The following is a 22,487-nucleotide window of genomic DNA, read 5'->3' on the forward strand; positions in this document are numbered from 1 at the left end:
CAGCCACCCTGCAGCCGCGCGCCGGGCCTAAGGGTAAGCGCCAGGCAACCGCGAGAGCTTCACGCCTAACATCAATCAAACAGGTCCTTCCTTTCTTCCTGCTAATCTTTTCTAAGGTGTCTATCGCTTCCTCGCGTGCCTCATTTGAGAACCGATCGGGGCAGCCCCCCGGGCAGGGAGCCCATCCCGGCTCCGATGCCACCGGCAGAACCCAGCGGGCATCCGAGCTGTTTGTTCCCTACGCGAAAAGCGTGGCCGGGAAGGGCTGCACTTACACACACACACACACACGGTGTGGGGGTTCAGAAATAGGGACGCTGTCAGAAAGTTCATACCGATCATTAAAGATGTTTTGGCATTGCACCACCACCGAGTGAGCAACTTCAGCAGAGCTGGCACTGTGCGGGCAGCGCACGACCGATCCCCTGGCACCAAGAGCTGCATTTGCTGGAGCAGCTTTGGGGTTTGCTGCCCCTATGTGCAGGTGGCCAATACTGACTAGGAATGGAATCAGTGTCTGCTGAGCTGGAAGAAGGGAAATATATTCAAATAAAAGCTTTGAAATACGGATTTTGTGCATTTTGGTTTTCCTGATAAAAGAACTGTAAGGCTTAAGCAGGATATAGGACGGATCTGAGCAGACAGGTAATCACATACTTTAAAAGCCCCTCTACCTTAGTGGAGAAAGACAATCTTTGGTTTCTTTTAATTTAAATTAACACTCGCTGTGCCACACACCACACTGAGAAGAAAAATCCTTGTTTTGCTTCTTACAGCGCGAGTGGGCTGTGCCTTTAACTGAGCGAAACGGGCGTCTTCAGACTGACAGCTTCAGGCACCGGAGCTATTCTGAGTGTGCAGGGCTGAGATGGGCGCACATCGCCTTAGCAACGTGCCCGCTCAGTGCTGCCCTGCCAGGGCTGCTCACAACACGGCTGGTGGACAAAAGGTGTGGGGTGTGCGGCCGTGCAGAGCTGCTGCTTGTGGACCGAAAGGGTGCAGCACAGTGAGCTCTGGTTGCTCTCCTTCCCCACTGCCCTCCAGCTCTGGCTGCTGTGGTTTGGATCTCCTGTGGTTTACCAAAGGGCACGGCTGAAGTGGCTGCTCTTAAAAATGCTCTTTTGCAAAAGCATCAGAAGAAACGGATGACCTTTCAGATTGCTTGCGGTGTTTGTTTCAAGGCAGATACAAGAGCAATAAATACTGAGCCAGGAGAACTCATCTCTGAAATTCTCATCTCTGCTATGCAAAAGTTTTCAAGTGAAAACCCATTGCAAGCCACAAATGTGACAGCAGAGAAATGAAAATAGAACTGTCAATAACAGTGGTGGTCTCCCAAGAACAGCCCCATAGCAATGCGGGCTCTGTTCATGTGTATGTTACTGCACTGAATGTTTGCAGGGCTGTTCCTCTTTGGGAGGAAGAAGGGCAGCAGCAGGACGCTGCCTGCATGCAGGACTCCCCTAGCAATCCATGTGGCAGCACAGTACATTGGCACAGCACGAGGGAGCAGGCAGCTGGCAGCAAAAAGGTGCTGGAGACCCATGGCCACCTCTTGTCTCACCTTTCAGCCCCAGAGCAAGGGGTGCTGCTGCCTGCACTGTGTGTCCTGACAGCTAGCTTCTGTGTGTGTGCAGCTCAGAGCTTCTTAAAAACAGACTGGGGAGGAGTGACAAAGGATGCACGGTCCCATTTTCAGACCCACAGAACCGTGGTTTGATCAGCAGCAGATACTGCCCTGCAGAGCACAGGCAGAGGCACACCCAGAACCTGAGTGGGGTCACCCCCAGATTCAGAGCCCTACAGCACCTCCCGAGTTTGGTAACATTATCCACAGCAGGTATTCCTACCAAGTCCCTAAAAAGAGCCAAAGACTCTAACTGAGCAGGGACTCATCAAACAACAGATGCTGTTTGTTTTGAAGAAGCCTACACCATTAACTCGTGCATTACTTTACAGACATCTCACCTTCTGTCTTTCAGTACATTGGTAGCTTGGACGTACCCAGGCCCAGCAGCCGCGTGGAGATTGTGGCAGCCATGAGAAGGATTCGGGTAAGTCCAAAAGCACAGAACCTCACCTAGAATAAAGGTTACACTCATGGAGTGATATGGTTGCAGTGCGCTGCTCTGCATTTTCCTCCACCTCCCCCTTCCTCTGTGCAGCTCAGATCTCAGCAGTCAGCACTGTAGTGCCTCCCTAGGGACTCCCAAGGCATATCAGGACAGAGCTGCCCCCTGTGCTTTGCAGATGGATCACTGGTAGCAAAGCCCAGACACAGACACCAGCCTCTGCCAAGCAGGTATGGGGATGCTCCTAGAACCTCAGATTTATTTTGCCCAGTCTTTGTACAAAAATGGACTTGTACACAATCTGCTCCACAAAAGCACTCCAATTCACTGACAATTCTAGATACTTTATGTTATTATATACTGGAGTATCAGTGGCCTGGCAGATGTTATGGATGTAAATCCCATTAGGCAAGACTGCGGATTCTGCTGCTTACAGAATAATTTGTTGCTTTTCCCCCATTCTCCAATGCAGTTTTGCAGTTCCTGTTTCTCATCAAGTCTGCTTTCTTCCTCCTCTACTCCTTTATTCTTCAGAGCAGCCCGTGAACGGTCACCAGATTTAGCAGTGATGAGTAGTGTGGCTGCATCTGCTGCACATATAACCACTTCACATGCGTGTGCCCCAAAAGGCCGTGCAGCTGTTGTGCCTGGCTGAAGTTTTACATGCATCTTAAATCAGAGGCTGTTCATGTGTCTCACATCAGCTGAAGCAGGTCTGCGAATCTTCCATTTAAAGCTTTGAAGGGATTATCCCATTCCCTGCCCTTCCCCCCACAGTGTTTAACCATCTAATTTTCATTTAGAAAGCGCTTTTTAAATGTAGCCTGCAAGTGGCTGGGGAACTGATGCATTCATCTCTAGCCAGGCTCAGAAATGCTGTTCTCCTGCCTGTGCCTGCTCAGACCGTCAGCACAGCTCTCAGAGCAGCGTGGCAGCAATCTGAGCTGCCTGGTTATTTACAGAGCAGGTGAGCAACAACAGGAAGCAAAGGTGCCGACTACTGAAGATGTAAATAGCACTAAGTTTTCATCTGAAAAGTAGCTTCTTAGTATCTTTAACCCTTGCAAGAAAAAACAGACATTGTTATAATACCAGTTTCCAGAAAGTGTTACACTCTCTTTTCACACCTGCTGTTGCCTGGATGGCACAGGGTCCAGCTCAGCACCTTGGCAATGCGGTAACACGCTCGGGTGCTATACAAGGCATGTGACAAACCACTCTGCATTCATGTGTGCCCTCAATTAATCTCATTACAAAATATTTTTAAAGCAGGCATCTTGTATTCTATACTGGATTTTTAATCTTGGAAGCCCTTTCCAAGAAGGGAGGGCTTCCCTTTTCATGTGCGCATTGTACAGCAGGATCTCATTCAGACACTTCCTGGCTGCTGAGCGGAAGATGCTCCTCTATTGAAGATACTTAATTGGCACTGATCCTTAATTAGAGCATAAAGAATGAACTGGGAGGTCTTTGAAGGGAATTCTAGTGCACAGAGTACACAACTTAGGAACGGAGGGAAGATGGGGGTTATTTATGTAGCATTCATTTGCATGCAGAGGCCTGGTCTTTACTGGAGTTTTTTCCCATGGACTCTCAGCAGCACCAGTTGTAACTGGGAGGAAACACTGGAAGAAGCTATTGGTGGAAACTAGTGTTTTGCCACCATCCTATTGTAGGTGGCAGTGCCTGTTTGCACTGCGAGAGCTAGAAGGCTGCCACAGCTCTGCCAAGCATTGGCAAGGGCATGTTCTGCTGAAGCTTTCATCCTTTGTGCGCTCCAGTGTTCAATTGGAATTCTCTATTGGAACAGAAGAGAAAAGAGGCACAGTACAAGCCCTAGCACAACATTTCCTCTGATGCCCTATATGCCCTGTGACATGGGAGCAGGCAGAGCTGGCAACCAGCTGGGCACAGGGCAGCCCTGGCTCCAAAAGGGAGCGGGGAGGAGGATGAGGAGTCCCAGCCCTGCATTTTTTCCAGCCTTTGACAGAGCTGGTTACTCTAGTTGCTCAATAGTAAACTAATACAGGCTCTGCTGCTGCCTTCTCTCCTGCCTCTGATGCTGGTCTGCAGTCTGTGATTAAAGGCTCTTGCCTCAGGGAAAAGAAGAGAGCTACCTAGCACTGAGCTGTGCTGTGAGTGAGATGAGACAGAGGGTGAAAGAAGTAGCAGCTGTACTTGAGAAGCGTACTCCTTGGCTGCTCCTTACTGTCCTGGGTTTTGTGCTGGGCTCTTTTGCCAGCTGCATATGAATTATGCCAAGGAGCCAAGGTGAGATTCTCTCACATCAGCAGAGCTGTCTGCTTGCAGGCTTCAGGACTGGTCTTATCACATTCTGTGCTCCCACTAGAGGAAATGCAAATGCAAAAGGTGGAGCAGAGGAGTTGCTGGTCATAGCTCCCCATTATGTAGAGCTAGACAACTTCATGTTTGCAATTCCTCCTTGTGGATTATTAGTTGCATACTGCTACCATGGTATTATATGATCCTTTGAGCTCAAATTAATCTCTCTACCTCCTCTTGCCCTGACAGGGGAGGTGATGAAATTAGTTTGCTACTTGAATGAGCACACTGTGCTCTGACAGGCAGATCAGGTTCCAGGTGGTGGCTGTGGGAGCCCAGCTCCCTGCACAGTGCAGCCAGTGCCCACGGCTCGTGAGCAGCATCCCGAGCAGCACCCACACCTGCTGCTGCTGGCCCATGCCACACAGGGCTAGTGTCTGGCAGCACCCACTGGGGCTCCTGCATTTGAAGCCAGGATGCCAGCGCTGGGTTCCTGCTGGAGTGGATTCATCTGCAGATCTTTGAGCTTTCTCAGCACTCTAAGGAACTTATCTACAACACAAGACTTTTCTTCCTGCAGAACTCAAATGGCAGCTAATGGAAAGAACGTGAAATCCTTGAGGGCCCAGATAGCTCCATGATTCAGCAGGGTCACCCTCTCCCTGGATACTCTGCTCCTGGCTGTCTATTAGATGAAAGCTAAATGGGTGAGTTCCTCCCTTAGCCAGGTGAAGGCTCTCACTGAAGTTTGGAGATTTGGAGCACTGGCAACACTGGAACAACAGTGCCAGGAAAGCTTCACTAACAATGCTTCTGGGCACAGCCTCAGGGGAGGGATGAGCTCTGCAAAACACACACAAAATCTTTGCTCTGTGAGATCGTGGAAAGGATGGCTTTATGTGAAGGGTTAACACTGCAACATCTGCACGCTTTCCTCAGCTCCCAGCACTAAAACTGACTGGAGAAGGCCAGCTGGAATGTGCCTGCAGTGCTGCTATTTGAACTGTCCAAAGAGCCTTCAGGAGAGGTGTCCACAGACACCAGACTGCCAGCAGTGCCCCCAGTCACTCCACTTAATTACCTCCAAAGCAGAGAGTCAGCTTCTCTGGAATTTGCACTTAGGATTTTACAAAGCCTAGAAATTTCAGGGCTCTTTGGAAGGTCTATCTGAGACCTGAGCAGGAATTAACACTTTGAAAACAGCCAGATGCTGAGCTGCTTATTCAGTTTAATCATTTCATAAGGGAACAGGCTACTGGTGCTGGGCCCATCCAAGCACCAGGATGAACAAACAGGAGGCAGGAATCTTGTTTCTTCAGTTAACTGCCATATTTCTTAGGCTTAATGTAATTGAGAAGCCTACCCCAGAGTCCAGTATGCCAATGGAAATATTTATAAATCTTAGCACAGGACACATCTGAAAGGCCTGAGTTCTCCTTGGCACGAGAACCAGGTTCTCACTCCAGCCTCACCCTCATCCTAATTCTTCTTGCTGCACTCATGCTCTTAAACATAGACTCAGCATTTTGCCAGTATAGCATTTTGTCAATACAGTATTCTAGGGAGAAAGTTCAGTCCAACCCACACAGTAAATCATATCAACTGGCCAAATATCAGCCAGTAGCTGAAGCGTGACATGACATCAGTCTATATCCAGATGAGTGGAAGTTAAGAGTCCTTCAGACTCTGGTAAAGCAAAGGAGCAGGGATCTGCCTCTGCTGCGCCAGTGCAGCTCCCAGTCTGAGGGCTGGGTGGACTTCATTGGGCAGCTCACAATGAGAGCCATGCCGGGCTGTGAACAGCAGTGGTTTGGGAGCAAATAGAGGTGTTATTTGTCTGCTCTTGCTACAGAAATGGAGGAACCAGGCAGACAGCTGGTGGAGGACAGGGTGGCTGCCTTCAGCCATCTCAGCTTAATTTATCTCTGAGTGGTGGGACTCCAGAGGTAGAGATGTCTGACTGACTTGACAATAGTATTTTTTTTAGAATGCGATTCCTTCAGTTTCCCTAGGAAGACTCCCTTCTTACTGCAGAAGAGAAGTTAGCCGGGATTGCTGCTGCATAGATTTCTCTGCTTATGTGCTCTTCTTTAGTTACTGTGTTCAAAGCTGAGCTTCAAAAACAAACAAACAAAAAAAAGTAGAAGCTGAACTCACAGTGGTCAGCTTTCTTGGTTAATCCCTGCAGCCTCTCCCACTATAATTAAATGGTTGGCTCTACTGCAGCTGAAGCACAGGCTCACATGTAAAGGTTCCCCTGTGCAGTGGTGGAATGCTTGCCCTGCTATAGACCTACGTAGCTGCTTGCCAGGATCTGTTGGTTTTGGATGGGAGTCATTCTCTGCTGCAGTTCCTGGAGGGCTTTTCTTTTCAGCCTCTTTGGAAGAGCATCCAAGTGCTCAGCTAATGACAGCCCTGGGCTGTGAAAGAAAACAATGCTAATGTCTTAAATTATTTCAACAGTCTTCAAACTGGCCATTAATTCTCAGAATGCCATACACCCTCCTTTCACTTACAAGAGTATGCAGGAAAAATGGGTGATAGTTCTTACACACTTAGAGTGTAAAACACAAGCATCTCATGGTTTGCTCCAAACAGACAGCACAGCCCAAGCCATCTAAGGACACAGCTGATGCTGTGGCTGAGGGAAGTGCTCCATACTTAGGTTGGTAGCCACGTCCCATGCAGTAGGTGCTTCAAGAGAGCTGTCAGGAGAGCAGGGCCTCCTCAGTTCACACAAGGCCTTTACATAAATAATGCCATCACACAGCGATATTCACTGATGAACTGTACTGTAGAAGATGGTGCCGTGCTGTGACCACGGGTCCAATCAACACTGACAAACATAAAGGCAGGCATCAGGCCTTACAGAAAGATGAGAGGAGTTCTTCAGATAGGCTTCCCCTAAGCCCATGCACTTCTCTTCCTCCTTCTCCCCAATTAAAAAAAAAAAAAAAAGGACAGCACAGCATATTCTACACCAAAGTATGCTCCAAGAGATCTTTTTCTAGAACACCTTTCCCTTCACTGGAGAACCTTGCAAGGACTGCATCCAAAGCAGATGAAGCCTATAGCCTTCAGAGGAGGAGAGCAGTGGTTTTAGGTGTCCTAGCCCAGCAGATGTGACACGTACAAACCTGCTCTCATTACTTTTGCACAAAGCCTGGCATGAGTTTTGGCAGTTCTCCAAAGCAGAGGCAGGACATGATCAGGCTATAGCCAGTCCTCACCAGAGGCTGCAAGTCCACACCAAAAACTTAGCTGGAAAAATAACACCAGAGACTTCATTTAGAAAGAGATTTACAGGAGACCACAGACAGCTTTTGTCCTCTGCCTACTCTCTGCATCTTCATGAACCTCTATCTCTCTATCCAACAGCCCACACAGCTTTGTCTATACCACTACCTGATACCTGCTTTATTTAGATGGCATAGAAAGCAGATGGCATAGTGCACAGTACCTTCCCATACACCCAGTGCCCAGCACAGGGATGTGCCCACCATTACCTACCTCAGCTCCAGGGCTCCTCCAGGTACTCCCAGGATTCCTTCCCAGAAGTCATCAGAGGCAGTTTAAGGTTTCTATCACACAAGATTAAGCTAATTGGTTTTACCTTTCTAGGCCCTGGCAAAGTAGAGCAAGTGTTTTCAGGGTGGTAATTAAGCATTAATTGCAGCTGAGTTTAACCCTAATGCTTCATTAGCTTGTTTTCCTCTATTTGGTGCAGCTTGAGCAGAGCCTGGAGCATAGAGTGGGCTCTGAGGGAGGCCCAAGGAACGCAGGGGCTCTCATGGCTGCCCAGCCCCACCAGCAGGGCAGCAGAGGCCCAGCAGTGTCATGAGGGTCTGTGGAGCTTTGCTCAGCCTCTCTCTGTGTAGCCTCCAGCCCATGGTCACCTTGACAGGCTCAAGCACGTCTCATATACATGCCGCTTTACTAGCTGTATGGAACATTTAATTTTCATAAGCTGAAGCACTGGCTTTAAAAATGTAGCAGCTGCTTTCCTGGAGGAATTCAGTCTGCCACGTTGTGGCCTAACCTGAGCCTGTTCTGATTTCTGCTGCTTGCACTGCCATAGCACAAAGGGAAGAAGCTCCTGTTGAGCTGTTTTTGCCATGGCAGCACACACGCTGTTCCTAAGCAGGGCTGCATGGCTGTGGTGGGGAGCTGGCTGTGCTCCACTTGTTGTGAGAGGAGAAGAACAAACTCCTTTTGGAGAGAGCCCAGCACCTGCTTGTCCGCAACCCACCCTGTGTCTGGCCTTCTTGCCACAGGACAGCAATTAGTTGTTTTCTGCCATTGCTGAGCTGTTGGACAGGGTTAGCTGTGACTGTGCTGATGGAATGGAGGACATCTCAGAGCTCTTTCTCTGGCCTCGCATCATGACCTGGTCTGCCAGCAGGGACTGGTGGCTGTCGCTGCTTCAGCTCTCATACTCTGCTCAGAGAGCACACCGATATGGTTGACAACAGATGGGTGAGGGGATCAGTCAGTGAAATGTGCCATCTCCAGGCAAATCACCTCTGAGTGCCTTTTTGAGAGCGCTGAAACTTGGATGGCTCCTCCATGAGGGGTAGGATGAGCGAGGCACAGTCATGTTGTTTGCATACGAGTCATAATGGGTTGGTGCTTAGTTGAAGGCTAATGAAATCAGCAGTTGGAGAAAAGCTAAATTAAAATGTTAGCACTAATCAGAACAAGACTCTGTCTGATGTTAGATCTTGGCATTGAGGCAGGTATCTTTTAAGTGTAAAATAAAGTGGCTCTATTACCGTTATTTCACAAAAGCTTTTGAATTGGCTAGCTAAAATATCAGCATATGAGATCTCTGCAAAGCTTTTATCTGGTTTGAAATAAAGTCTCTTTTAGAGCAACTGTATTACTGCTTCTGGAGTGTTACAGAGATGAAATGTAATGGCTTTCAAATTACATTCTGGTGTAATCAGCCTTGGCTTAAAGCTGCTTCGTTATTGGTGTCTGAAAAATTGCAATTGAGATGGCAACCAGAGAGGTAGCAAGCAGATTGGATTAGCTTGTTAATGAGGAGGAGCCCTAATCTGAGTGACAGCTGTGCGGGCAAGGGCACACAGACTGGGGCTGAGCACGGCATGGAGTGCCTGCATGGTGTGGGGAGGGCAGGGAGGCTCTACTCATGCATTTATGGGTGCACATTGTCAGCCTTTCTGGTTCTAAGGTTGAGTGTCTGTGTGGGAGAATGGCTGTACCTAATGCCACAAGGATGGGTGCGTTTATAGATGCTCCTTTATAGATACTGTCCTGATTCTTGTCTAGTATAAAAACTCCCTGTACTGTATAGATCACTGTCCTGAGGCACCATGCAAAGCAAAACTAAGCCTAGCAGAATAAGATTTGCTAACAAGAGCTTGATTGGTTATGTTTGTTTCCTTCATTCTGCTTTAGCTCTATACTAAATGCATCCTGAAGGCAAACTGAATCCGTGCTGCTTAACACAATACTGTGACAAGCTACTTCATGTTTTCACCAAATAACTGAATGATAAATCCACAGAATAAAAATCTCGAATGAATCCCTGGGGGCTGGGATACTTTGATGAGGGAGCAGGAAGACATTCTCTAAATAGTGTTTCCATGGGCCAGATAGGTTATTTGGACTAACTGGCAATTGCCAGACTATTTTCAGGACACCTGAATCACTTCCCCCTTCCTCCAGCCTTCTGTCACTGCTAAATCCTTTAAGGGCTTTCACACAGCCATTCCTAAGGGATCAGAGAGACTCCATAAACACACCTGCCCTCTCCCCTGCAGCGAGCAGGAAACATGGCATCAGGGCATTTGGTTTGAGTAGGACAGCTCTGTCCTGTACCTGCTGCACAACACAAAGCACGGAGGTTCAGAGACCCCAGGGCACCATGGGCTGCTTTGGTCCTGCTGCAGCTTCCTGCAGTTAATGATTATGAGGCCTAAACCTCCAGACCTGAAACATTGGATTCTTTCCACGTTTTTGCCTGAGGTAATGCTGATCTCCCGTTCTCTTGCTTCCCTGTGTTCGAGCCCAGGGCAGGTGAAGCTGGGAGCAGGGAATGCTGCCAGGTCCAGCCTCTCCCACGTGCTGCTCTAAGCTCTGCCTACTTTGCCCGAGTGCAGCAGAAGCTATCTGAACTAGTGCTGTGTTTCTCATCATGATTCACTAACCTCATTAGCTCCCCTGAGGCTAAAAGAGTCCTTGAGCAGCTTAATATTCTTGAGTTTTGGAAATGACACAATTAGCATTGAGTTTTTCCTCTCATCTAGTAAGAGTCTTGTTTCCAAATGGAAGAATATAATTTTGTGGAGATATTAAGAAATCAGAGATCTTCTCTTCCACAGAGAAGGTTCACTACAGTCTGTTGGCAATTTTAAATCCTTCTCAAGTCAACCGGAATGGCGTGCTCCAGAAAATCCCCAACGACCCACATCTCGGCAGCAGCCCTGCCTGCTGGCTTTTCTAAGGAGGCAGGCTGCTCAGCTGGGAGCACTGCTCGCTGCCTTTGCAAACAGACCTTACAGGCATGGCCTCTGTGGCCCTGCGGCAGCTGGCAGCCTCCAAGCTCAATGGGCTGTTCTGGGTGGAGCTGCTGCACTGCTGGTGCTCACAGATGCAGACTTGTGCAGTGCTTGGAGGCTCGCAGCTCTGGGCTTTCTGTGAGAAGTGTTTCCTCAAGTGGAACTGTTGGAGATTGATAGTATTAACAGCCACACAGGAAAGGCTCCTTGTGTGGGAATAAAGCAGATTATTTCAGTCCCTGACTCTCAGACCAGGATATGGCAAGGCTGTTCATGAAAGTAGCTGGCATTGAGAAATGGAACATTTCATCTGCACCCAGGGCTTGAGCTAGCAAAGGGCTTTCTGCAATGAAAGAGAACGAAGCCTGATTGCACCTAGCAAATGAGGCATGAAACCTGGTCTGCACCAAGCAGCACATTAAGCAGCTCAGCATCCCTCACATTCTCATTCTGGTCTAGTTTGTAATCAAGTGCTTTTTCTGAATGCAAATGGAGGTCAGGTCCTCATTCTAGCTTGAATTCTCCTTGCTCAAAGCTAGAGATGCCAAGTCCAGCTTCCTACATCTGCTGCAGATACGCAAAGAAAATGCTAAATCCTCTAGTAGTGGGCTAGCAGAAACCATGAGACACAGGGCAGGATGACAGCACCCAAAATGCACGTAGTGCATGATAGCACGTTAGAAGCCAGGAGATGGTCCCTCCCTGCAGTATTTGCCAAAAGAGGGTGTTGGCCGAGCAGATGTAGCTTCTCCAGATTTTCTCAACAGTAAACTAGGTTCCTTCTCCTCCCTTGGATAAGAATATGCCAGACAGACACAAGCAGCATGTCATCTCTACCCAGCACGCAGAAGTCACAGAGGCTGTAAGGATGGATACCTGACCCTCCTGGGAGCAAGGGGCTGACTTACTAATCACTTGGAGCACACAGGCCTTCTGTTCTCTGCCTTCCGTAGTGACACCTGCCTTGCACTGAGCCTCAGGAGCACAGATGCTTCCTCTCCATTATAGCATACAGTGCAGCTCTCTCAGCCCACCCCCTCCAGCTGCTTTTGCCTGGGCAGAATTCAATTCTAACTTGCCTCTTGTCCTGTGCACCAATTAGAGGGCAACCAGGATATGAAACACTGCATGTAAGAGAACAGGAGACCACCTTTGCCAGGGTCTCAACATTGTTGTTTATAGGGAAATACAGAATTACTTGTAGGTGTCTCAGTGTATAATTCAATTTCACTTCTAAGGGTTATTTCAGGTGAACATGACCTGCTTCTGATGAAATTAGCACTTTTTGTCTGTAGTAGCTCAGCAGCTTTGGGATAAGAGCCACGTTCATGTACACTCAGTGCTTGGTACATGAGAGTCCTTGGGGGTAGAGTCCTAAGACACTACTTCATTACTGAAACTAATTAAACGCTCAAGCTTAAGACAGGGAAGAGCTGATGCTCTGATCAGCTGCTGAAGGACAGCATGGCACAGTAACAGAAACATTTGCACGCTGCAGGCACCAGGGGCTCACACCAGGGTACAGGTGTATTGCAGGGCTGCTGTGGTGTTCACCAGTGCAAATCACTGCCAGCAGATGAGTCTGACTGTCACACAGCTCTCCCTCCAGCTGCCAGCCCCTTTGCAGATGGGTAGCGCTGCAGACAGAAAAGGTAATTTGTTTTCTCCCGTAAATGAATAGAGGTAGGGAGGGACACAGCCTCTCTATGAACTGGAGCTGGCAAGACAAGGGCAGAATAGCTGTGTGTGGGAAAGCTCCCTATTAAACCTGGGGACAGCAGGAGGCTCCTGGAAGTGACAGTCACACAATGGTGCTTTTGTCAGAGAGGCACCAAAGGCCAGATGATGTCACCTTGCACTGGACTGTGTGGCTGCTTGTGTGCCTCAGGATGGGGCTCAGCACATCGCATCTCTGACAGGGAGGAAGCAATGAAAAGGCTGCTTTTATCCCGCCTTTCTTCTAAGAAGCAGGCAAAGAAGCTTTGTTCCAGAACAGCTTGGCTGTTTTCAGAGGTGGGAAACCCCAGTGAGAGCCATTGCCTGTATCCCACCAGCTCCCATCCTCTGCAGCAGCTCTGCTCTCAGTCCTGGGTGCACTGATCCACATCCACTGGACTTTCTTAGAGGAACAGCTGAACTCTGGCCACACTCTTTGCTTTTGCTATACATGGAAAGATCACGCTATCATCAGAGGCCTCCTAGAACTCCAACAGTTGGAGATGTCTTAGGGATACAATTTGTCCCCGAGAAAGCAAAGCCAGCATGGATAAATGCAGCCCTTCTCTCTGCCTCCCCCATAGCAGCATGGGACAGGTCCTTGCTGCTCTGAAATTGCTGAGTGGGCTGTGGGGTCTGCAGCCTCACAGATGACCACAGGTTTGCACATGCTGTGCAGTGGCGATGTATAAGGCTCACGATGAGTGGGTGCTGGAAACTCCCAATTTCAGCTCTCTGCTCTGCCTTGACTTGCCAGGTGAACTCCTGATGAATCATCCTGCCTCAGTTTCCCATGCTAACATCTGCCCATCCTAGGGAGAAGCTATGGCTCAGAATTTATGTCTGGAAAAAGATGTGGGGAAAGGAAAGCTCTGTTCAAGGGAAAGCCTTCAGATTAGTCAGCTCCCAGTGCTGCTGGTTTTGAATATTTATGAAAGCAGAAAATTGTCAGACACATTTTGCTAAGCCATACAGCTCCTTTCCTGAAAACAAGTATTTCCAAACAGTGCTTGTTTACCTCAATTTCTCCATGGACCCTCACTCCACCAGGGTGAGGGACAGAATCCTGGAATGATGGTGTCTGCAAGGTGATGCAGAGGCTGTACAAGCTGCCCGAGCTGAAGCAATGACCTGGCACTTCCTTTTAATACAACTGGAGCCTGAAAGCTGTTGTTGGGAAGGAGCATTCAGAAAGCCTGATCCCACAGATTGCATCTCTGCAGCTTCCAAAACATTGGCAGGAGAGTGGCATGTGGTACAGCACCCTAGATGTGGTTATTGCTAGACCTCGAGCACTCTTGTGTTTTCACTCACATGAACCGCCTCAGAGATTGTCTCCTAAGCCAAAATAGGAGTTAGCACAAGGCAGCCAGGCCAGGCATGCCCAGCATTCCTGGTGGTGCTTCTTCCAGAAACCATGGTCCCCTAAGAAGTATCATAAAAAGAGACAGAAAATGCCTAAATCCCTGCAGAGAGCTGAAACATAGCCAGAGCCAGAATTAAGAGCAGTCAGGCCAAGTTCACATACCCTTTCCCAAATACAGGCAATTTTCAAGAGGGTACTTTAGGAGCTGCATTTATGAACTAAGCCAGGAACCAACTACACACAGCTGCAGTGCCCTGCTGCTGGCCGAGAGCTTTGGATGCACATGGCTGCAGAGAGCTGCAGCATAAACCCACCCAAATTGCACTGACAGTGCCAAACTGGAAACTCTACAAATACAAAAACTTTGCTAGCTTAAGTAGGGTTTTTGCGATTTCATCCCTCACCCCTTCCCAACCTGCAGCATAGTTCAGCCTGCTGAAGCTACATTGGGAAGTCAGGATCAGCAGGTCCATAACCAGGCCTAGAGACCAACATACCCTCACTGGAGCTCCAGAGAGAGCTGAGGGCCTAGAGCTGAGCTTAAATGGAGCCCACATACCCTGTGTATGGGTGTGAATAGAGGCTCCAGGTAGGGCTGGTCAGGACCATTAAGGCCTGTTATTGCCCTCAGGATCCTGGTACTGGTGTGTGTTGTCCAGGTAGAAACAAGAAGCTTAACGGCCCATGAGGTGACCTGTGGTCAGGGCAGAAAGCTGCAGCGCAGTTGTTAGCTTTCTTCACTTCTTTAGATGAATGTAAACCTGTGCCTGTGGACACTTTGGTCACTGTGAAGTTGTCAAAGTGAGAAGAGCCGGAGGTGTAGCACAGCTCGCCAAGAGAGCCCCCCAGCAATGAGTGGGTGTGGGGAGGAGCTGAGGAGGGCTGGCCTCCAGCTAGAGCCAAGTGCTGGGGCCCATCATCCTGGAGTCCATCCCCTGCCCCTCTAAAAATGTGCCTGTATCTCTGCTCCCATCTCCCATCTTGGCCACCGCCTGCCTACTGGGCTAAGCCAGGGCCAGGAAACACTTTCACATACCTTGGATGAGGTATGTTGAAGAAACACTGAGTCACAGACTGGCTTTTCCCATAAATCCTTTCATCACAGATATTTGACAAGTTGTCTCCAGCTCCTGCACCTAAGCAGAACTGCCACGCAGGGTGCAGTGGCTCCAGGCAGCATGTAGCAGCTGCATGGATCGGTCACCCAGGGCTGGCCCACAGGCTTCTCCTTACCAACACTGATCAAAGCTGAGGCCAGGCACAAGTCTGCAGCCCAGGCTGCGGTCAGGGATGTCAGCACTGCTGCCACGCTCCGGCAGCGCCCGGCCCCAGGTCACAGCGGGGACGGCCTGCTGCGCCTGCAGAGTGCAGGCTGGGGGGAAAGAGCTCATTTAAATGAGAAAAAAAGGACTTTGGGTACTTTGCCAGCATTCTCCTTGCCTATTGTACTCCCTGCTTGGTTTCTGCTTTCCCCTGGGCAGTTTTATGTTTCCAAGGACCATAAATTCTTTTTTTTCCAGTGTGCAGGAGGTGCGCTCTGGGCCGCGCCGCTTCCTGCCGGGCTTTGTGTGCGTGTTGCCCAGCTACTCTGCACAGCCCCAGACTATGCCCAGCCCCATTCAGACCAGCCATGGCCCCGCGGCCCCGCGGAGGATTCCAGTGGTCCTGGCTTTCCAGGAGGAGCAAAGAGAAGGGCAGGAGACAGCGGCTTCCAGACAGAGCCTGCGGGGCTCAGGGTGACCTGTGTGGGTGTCCTGGCAAAGGTGTGCAGCAGGGTATGCAGTGCCTCTCTGGTGGGACTTAAGGCTGAGCTACAGCCAGTGGCACAAAGGGTATGGGAACTGACAGGGCTTATTTGTCAGATCCAAAGTAATCTGCACTTGCTGAGAGGAAAGCGCATGGGGTGATGGTGGCGTCACTCCCAAGCAGCAGCCCTCCGAGCATCAATAATTCAAACAGAAGTTGAGATAACACCCTGTTCCCATTCCATTCGGGCCAATTTGATTTGATGGTAATAACCTTCCTTAACCTGAAATACTTGGATCTGCCATGGGATGAATTCCTAGCATGGCACTCAGTCAGCATCAGGCTGCAATGGGATGGGGAGAGGCCTCTTGGCATGGTGGGGTCGGGGTCCTGGTCCAAACAAGGACCTGCTGCAGTAGTAGGGATCCCGCAGAGCCTCCTGCAGGGGAGCAGAGCTGAGCAGAGGTTCCTCTGCCCATAGTGCCAGGACTGCGTCACTGGGAGCGGGGCTGGACAGCAGCCTGGGCTGGCTGAGGAATGTACAGCTGCAGGAAGAAACAGGCCATTACCAGACCTGTGACATCGTGCATAAAGTACTTCCAGCAGGGATTCTCCTGCTTCAGAAGCACAGCGAGCCTCTGCCCCAGGTTCCGGGAGGGTCCTGGCTCCTGCAGCTCCCTCAGGGCTGTTCCTTCCGCTCCGTTGTTCATAGGGAAGGTGCACTTCATGGACAAAGTCTACCTCCAGGACCTGCCAACTCTGCCTTCTGACAGTTTTCACTTGCATAACGAAGGCCCTGATACCTTCAGTAATTAATCACATTAAGAACTGCTTCTGTGAATAACTCTATTCACACAAGTTCATAGTGCTAGAAACTGCGCATGATTTCAAATGTGCATTAGCCCATCTCTTTCATCAGCAGATGGAAGCTGGTAACTGCATGTGTAATTTATCTCTGCTTGGGTGGAATTATCAGATGAAATATGCATTGCACAGTGCCATTAACATTTCCAGTCATACAGTCTCTAGCTCTTGGGTGAGTTAATATTACATGCCAGCAGTGTGTGGGACCATATGAAAGGCAGAGACTTGAACACAGGGATTTAAAAGCAAAAATAGAAAGTATTCCAGGTCAGATGCATCAGAAATAGAATTAATGAAGTTGCTAAATTAAATGAGATCCAGTGCCCTTTTTTGACCTGCATTTTTTTATAAAATGTCCCCTCTTGTCTCCATAGCTAATAAAATTGCCAGGTTTGCCCACTGATTCTCCACTTATAGCAGCAGCTCCAGATTTCTTAACATCTAGAGAGGCTTTTCTCATAGGATTACACAAGCAGCAAGAGAATAACTATTGAAACTCAGAAAGCTGCAGAGATGAACACTGCTGCGTTTGCAAATTTGGAAAAAAAAAGTAAAGCAATTCAAAGGTAGGAAATACATGCAGTGAACAGAGCTTGCTCTGTGGCAGCAGTGTAAGGTGAGCTGGGAGCTGCATGCTCACCTGGGACAGCTTTCATAGGAGAGACTGCACTATCCTGGCATTGCTTTTTCTCATTACTTCATACTTTTTGTCCAATAAGTCACGTTTTATTAAAATACTGACTTCTGTTGGAAAGGCAGCCATTAGATGACAGAAGCTGCATCCCATCTGCTTGCTACATGCAGAGATGGCGAGGGCTTGGCAGCCAGCGGTGCCCTCTGGGGCTGCCCGCAGTCGGGCTGTGCTGTGGTACCTCCTGGAGGTTCCTCCGCGCTCCTGGCAGCCCGGCTGTGCACTGCTGCTCCCGGCTGTTGGCTTTCTGTCCAACATAGAAAGAAAAAATATCCTGCAAAACCCAGACTTGGACTTCGCTTAAAGACTCTGACTAAAGAGCCTTGTTTGAATGTAATTGCACCCCTGTTGCTACAAGGGGAAAATATACTGTATTACTCTCTCTTTCTTGGAAAGCTCGGCTAGTATTTTCCCAGCCATTTGTGTACAAAGAAGGATAAATAGCTCTTTAGCGGGCAGAACAATCTCTCTGGGTTTTATTGACATTCGTGCCAGCAGCTGAGGAGCAGCGGCCTGGCAGAGCTGAGCGCGGGCTGGTGAAGCTGCGTGGGGGGAGCAGCTGGGGTACAGCGAGGGGCTGGAGGAGCCCACTCTGCTGCAGGACTGATGCGGGCTGCCTGAGCACCATGCTGCATGCCTGCTTGCCACCTCCTCGCCCATCGCTGTCACCCCTGCCTATGAATAAAATACGTATATGGCAAATTTAGCTCCAGCTTCATGCACAGTGGGACTGTAGATAGATTTTTAAAGAGCTTGACTCCAAGTAATAATTCACGTGGGGTTCAAAAGGCTGTGGTTTAATCAGGGGTCTGTCTAATACCGTCAGAAGCCTGATGCACGTGAATAGCCATCCCATTTTCTGCCTGCAAGGCAGTATAGCTCACAATGGGTGCTGGGGAATTGAGAACCATGTTCTGCTCTGCAGCTCCTGGGTAATGCACCCACAGCACCACACACTGTCCTTCAGCACCGGGCTCCCAGAGGAGCTGCCTGGGCTCCCCTGCTGTTTCAATCACTGCCTGCGGCTCCTCCGACTCTATCAAGAGATAAGGTTGCTAATTAGGTGTCTAATTACACAGTGTAGGTGAGCTTCAGTCTGCACTCTACCTCTCAGACTGGGATCACATGTGCTGTAGCTGCACTGTCAAGTCTATGTGCTGGTGTGGGTGAACTGAGGATCTGGCCCAGGAAAGCTGGATTTCAGATAGGGACTGCAAAAAACATGGGGTGTCAAAATGCTGTTTGGAAGCTGAAAATTGTGCCTGAAGTGGGGCCAGCAGGGATCAGTACAGTAAATACACATCTTTAGAGTAGAGGGGCTCTGCCATTCTTCTTAGTTATCATCAGAAGCAGCATTTAAAAGCCATGAGTTTTTTCAGCACAAATGGAGGTGAGTTCAGTCTGCAGACACCTGCAGACAAGAAACTGGGCTTTTATCCGGAGATACTGAGCACACCGAGGTTAATGCGATTATGTCCATGACAGATATAATTGCGTTATTGCCACCCACCTGGCCCTCCCTCAATTCAGAAGTGATTTTATATTCGCCATGCACTGCAGCACTGAAATACAAGGGCACCAGAGATGCCATAAATCACTGCATGACGTGTGCTGCCAGGGCCACCTCCCGAGCCAGACACTGCTGCATGTTCTCACCGCGCTGTGCAAGGTGCTTCAGTACCTGCATGCCAGGAAATTCCTCCAGGGTCTGAACTAGCAGTCCCCAGCCATTTCCTGCACAGTTACCTGGGATGGTGGTTCTGCTCCAGCACCAGCATCCAAAGCCCCTCACTGTCACCCTGCTATTAAACACAAGAACATTTCCATGTAGAACACCGACAATGCCGCAGTTTCAGCTACCCTCCCAGTCCCACGTCTCTTCTAACCTTTGCTTGTCTTCCCATCAGTATGAATTCAAAGCCAAGAACATTAAGAAGAAGAAGGTGAGCATCATTGTGTCTGTGGATGGCGTGAAGGTGATCCTGCGCAAGAAGCAGAAGGTGAGGCTCCTCCTGCCCAGCCACGGCATTGGCTTTGGCCTTGTCTGAGTAGCATCACTGCTCAGAACAGTCGGACTGCTAACCAAAACCAGCCTTTTTTTAACAAACACACAGAATTTTCAACAGAAAAAGCCTCAAATGTTCACCCCCACATACACATAAAAAATGATAACAAAATCTTGCTGAAGAAAGGTGGGGAAATTACACTGTGGGAGGATGACTTCTACAAAAAGACGTAAGGCTTTCAGGAAATGCAGTTTCTTTTCCTCGTTAACTAGCAGGCTTTCTCAGCTGTGCAGCCCCATGCCTGCTCACACTATGCAGAGCCCACAGCTGCCCCCACTCCTCAAGCTCTCACTCAGAGCCTTGTCCCACAAAACGAGTTAATCCTCTGCATATTTGATGCTATAAATTAATCTTTAGGACAGCTTTCAGCCCTCGAGGCTATGATCAGATGACCAGATATGATAAATGATCAAAGAAGTTCTATTTCCTTCCAAGATACCGACCAAACAGCCACTGCTAATGCAGTTGGGCTGTATCCCTGCCCTTGGCTGGGGACAGATGTGCCTTTTTCCGTGGTTCCTGCCCATGGGAGAGGTGGAGTTTGGGTCTCTGTGATCCGCAGTAATTGTGCTTCTGCTATGTGCTTGCAGCGAAAGGAGTGGACGTGGGATGAGAACAAGATGGTGGTGATGCACGATCCCGTGTACAGGTATGTGCCAGGGCTTTGCACACCCAGATCTGGATCACCCATCTGGATCAGATGCTTTGAACCAGATGTATCCTGCTTGCTTTCTAAACCCCATGAAAAAATGATTGAGGTCGCAAAATTACTGCTGGTGGGAATCTTTTCCATACATTTCTGCCAGCGAAGAGAGACTGACTGAGCTGGCTTTGAAGCTGGCTCTGCGTCAAGCAGAGGTCATACTGAGTGACCCTGAGGTACCTTCTACCCAAACTGCTCTCTGATTTGAACACAGAGGACACACAGGCTTCCTTGGTCTGCCTGTAACGTGTGGCTCACTGGATGCTGTGAGTCCCTAAAGAAGGGCCTGATGCTAAGGCGTGACTTCTCAAAGGGAATAGCTTGTACAGGATGTAGTAGGATAGCACTGACTTTCCATAGCACCTGCTATGGGATCTCTGGGTATTTTGGAAAAGAGAGGCTTCATCCAGAGGTATCCTCTGCTCCTCTGCTTGGTGGCAATGGTAAGCAAACTAGCAGGACTCTGTCCTGGGTCTTAGCAAGCAGAGGAGCCCATGAATTCTGTCACTTCTTACACATGTTTAACTCCTCCTGTTCTTCCCCCAGAATCTTCTATGTGTCTCACGACTCGCAAGACCTGAAAATATTCAGTTACATCGCTAGGGACGGTGCCAACAACTCCTTCAGGTGCAACGTCTTCAAATCCAAGAAGAAGGTGGGGTGCTCCACACTCATGCCCAGAGCCTGGGTGGGCACCGGGAGGTGATGGGGCCGCCCTGAACCCCAGCACAGGGCTGACAGGCGTGTGTGCTCTGCAGAGCCAGGCCATGCGTGTGGTGCGCACGGTGGGCCAGGCCTTCGAGGTGTGCCACAAGCTGAGCCTGCAGCACGCCCTGCAGAACGCCGACGGCCAGGCAGACGGTGCCAGCGACAAGTCGGCGGAGGAGCAGCCATCTGAAGGTGACATTCTGTGGGGCCTGGGCAGTGGCGGCAGCAGAGGTGCGTCGGGGTGAGGGAGGCTGCAGTGATGTGTCCTCATGGGACAGCTGCAGCGATGGCGAGATCTTCATGTCCCGTTGGTCTGGGGGCATGGCTGATCCGGCACCTTCCCAACCTGAGCCCCACGGAGGTGGAGGCTAAAGCAAGCCTTGGCCATTCTCCCCGGGCTGTCATGTCAGTCCTGCTCTGAGCCCTGGTCCTGCAGAGGAGGGGCTTTGGTTCATTTTTCCATTTCATTTTAAGTGCATCAGATAAAGGGCTCCAAGATCACAGATGTGGACGAGGTTGGCCTTGACTCTGATGGCATCTGTGTATCTGAGAGGGGAGCAGGAGAGCTGCCCATTGCCAGGGGCGAGCTGAGCACACTGAATCCTGGACAAGGCTCCAAGGACAAGAACTGCCAGGTAAGGGCCGGGGGGGGAGTGGGGGTGGGGGTGTCACCGTTTCTGTCCCTTTACTCATAGTTATAGGGAGAACCCCCGATTTTCCGGTGCCTGCTCTGGCTGTCCCCAACCCCACAGCAGCACCACTTGACCAGAACCCTGCTCCATGCCACACAGGTGGCTGGACAGCAACATCCAGGTAACAGGTGGAGTGGGAGTGGAGTCCCTCCTGAGGGGCATTTTCATGCCGTGCAGGCAGGTGTCTAGTCTGGTCTGCAGCAGTTGCTTGGCCATGTTCCAGCAGCAGCCGCAGCTCACTGCTTCCCCCACCAGCAACATCCCTCGGGGCAGCCCTTGCTGCAAAGGGGCTAAGGGTGTGCTTAGTGCTGCTGTGGACACGCCGTAATGAATAGTTGCTCTGCAGAGCTGTTTGAGGGAGTGTTTCCTGGCTGCCTTAATGGCATTATTTCATTTTACACAATTGTATCGCTTGCAGGGCCTGGCTGCAAGCAGCTGCGATGAAATGCATTCAGTTGGATTTATTTCCTTGGCTCAGGAGGCAGGGCTTCACTGTGCCTTTCCGTTTAGATGCAGATGCGCTGCTGACCTGGCTTCATACAGTGCCAGGGCTGTGTAGGCAGCTGTGATCCTTGGGTCACTGCATGGGGCTCCATCAAACACCCGGGGAGCCACTGTCTGAACAACCCCAGTATGAGCTGAGCCATCCTCTCACCATGTCTTTGTCTCTTCACCAGGACTCTGAGAGCTGCTCCCTGTACCCAGCCGGCTCACAGCAGCTGCTCAGCCCGGGCAGTCCCTGCTCTTCGGCCTCCATCACCCCACTGGCCTCCCAGCACTGCCTTCAGCTGCTCCAGCAGCAGCTCCTCCAGCAGCAGCAGCAGACACAGGTGGCAGTGGCTCAGGTACACATCCCACCTTTCCTTGGGCAGCACCGGCCCCGTTCCTCTCCCTGTAGAGCCGGGCTGGGCTGGGTAAAGGGGAGTTCACGTGTTGCGCAGCGACGGCCCTACAAACCACCAAACCTACAAACCAGTGATACTCCCATCGTGGCGTGGGGACAGACTCCCCTCCCACCCACCTCACACGCTGCCCCTTCAGCCCCTCCCCGAGGCC

General features: G+C 50.0%; 1 protein-coding gene across 1 annotated transcript in view; it reads right to left on the reverse strand.

Moving 5' to 3' along the window:
- The window catches only part of TTLL11 (tubulin tyrosine ligase like 11), an 80,749-nt gene that overhangs the window by 56,806 nt on the left and 1,456 nt on the right, over positions 1-22,487 (reverse strand). The gene's annotated exons all lie outside the window — the stretch shown is intronic.

The sequence above is a fragment of the Meleagris gallopavo genome, chromosome 19 (genome assembly GCF_000146605.3).
Source record: "Meleagris gallopavo isolate NT-WF06-2002-E0010 breed Aviagen turkey brand Nicholas breeding stock chromosome 19, Turkey_5.1, whole genome shotgun sequence".
In the NCBI taxonomy this organism is placed as follows: domain Eukaryota; kingdom Metazoa; phylum Chordata; class Aves; order Galliformes; family Phasianidae; genus Meleagris; species Meleagris gallopavo.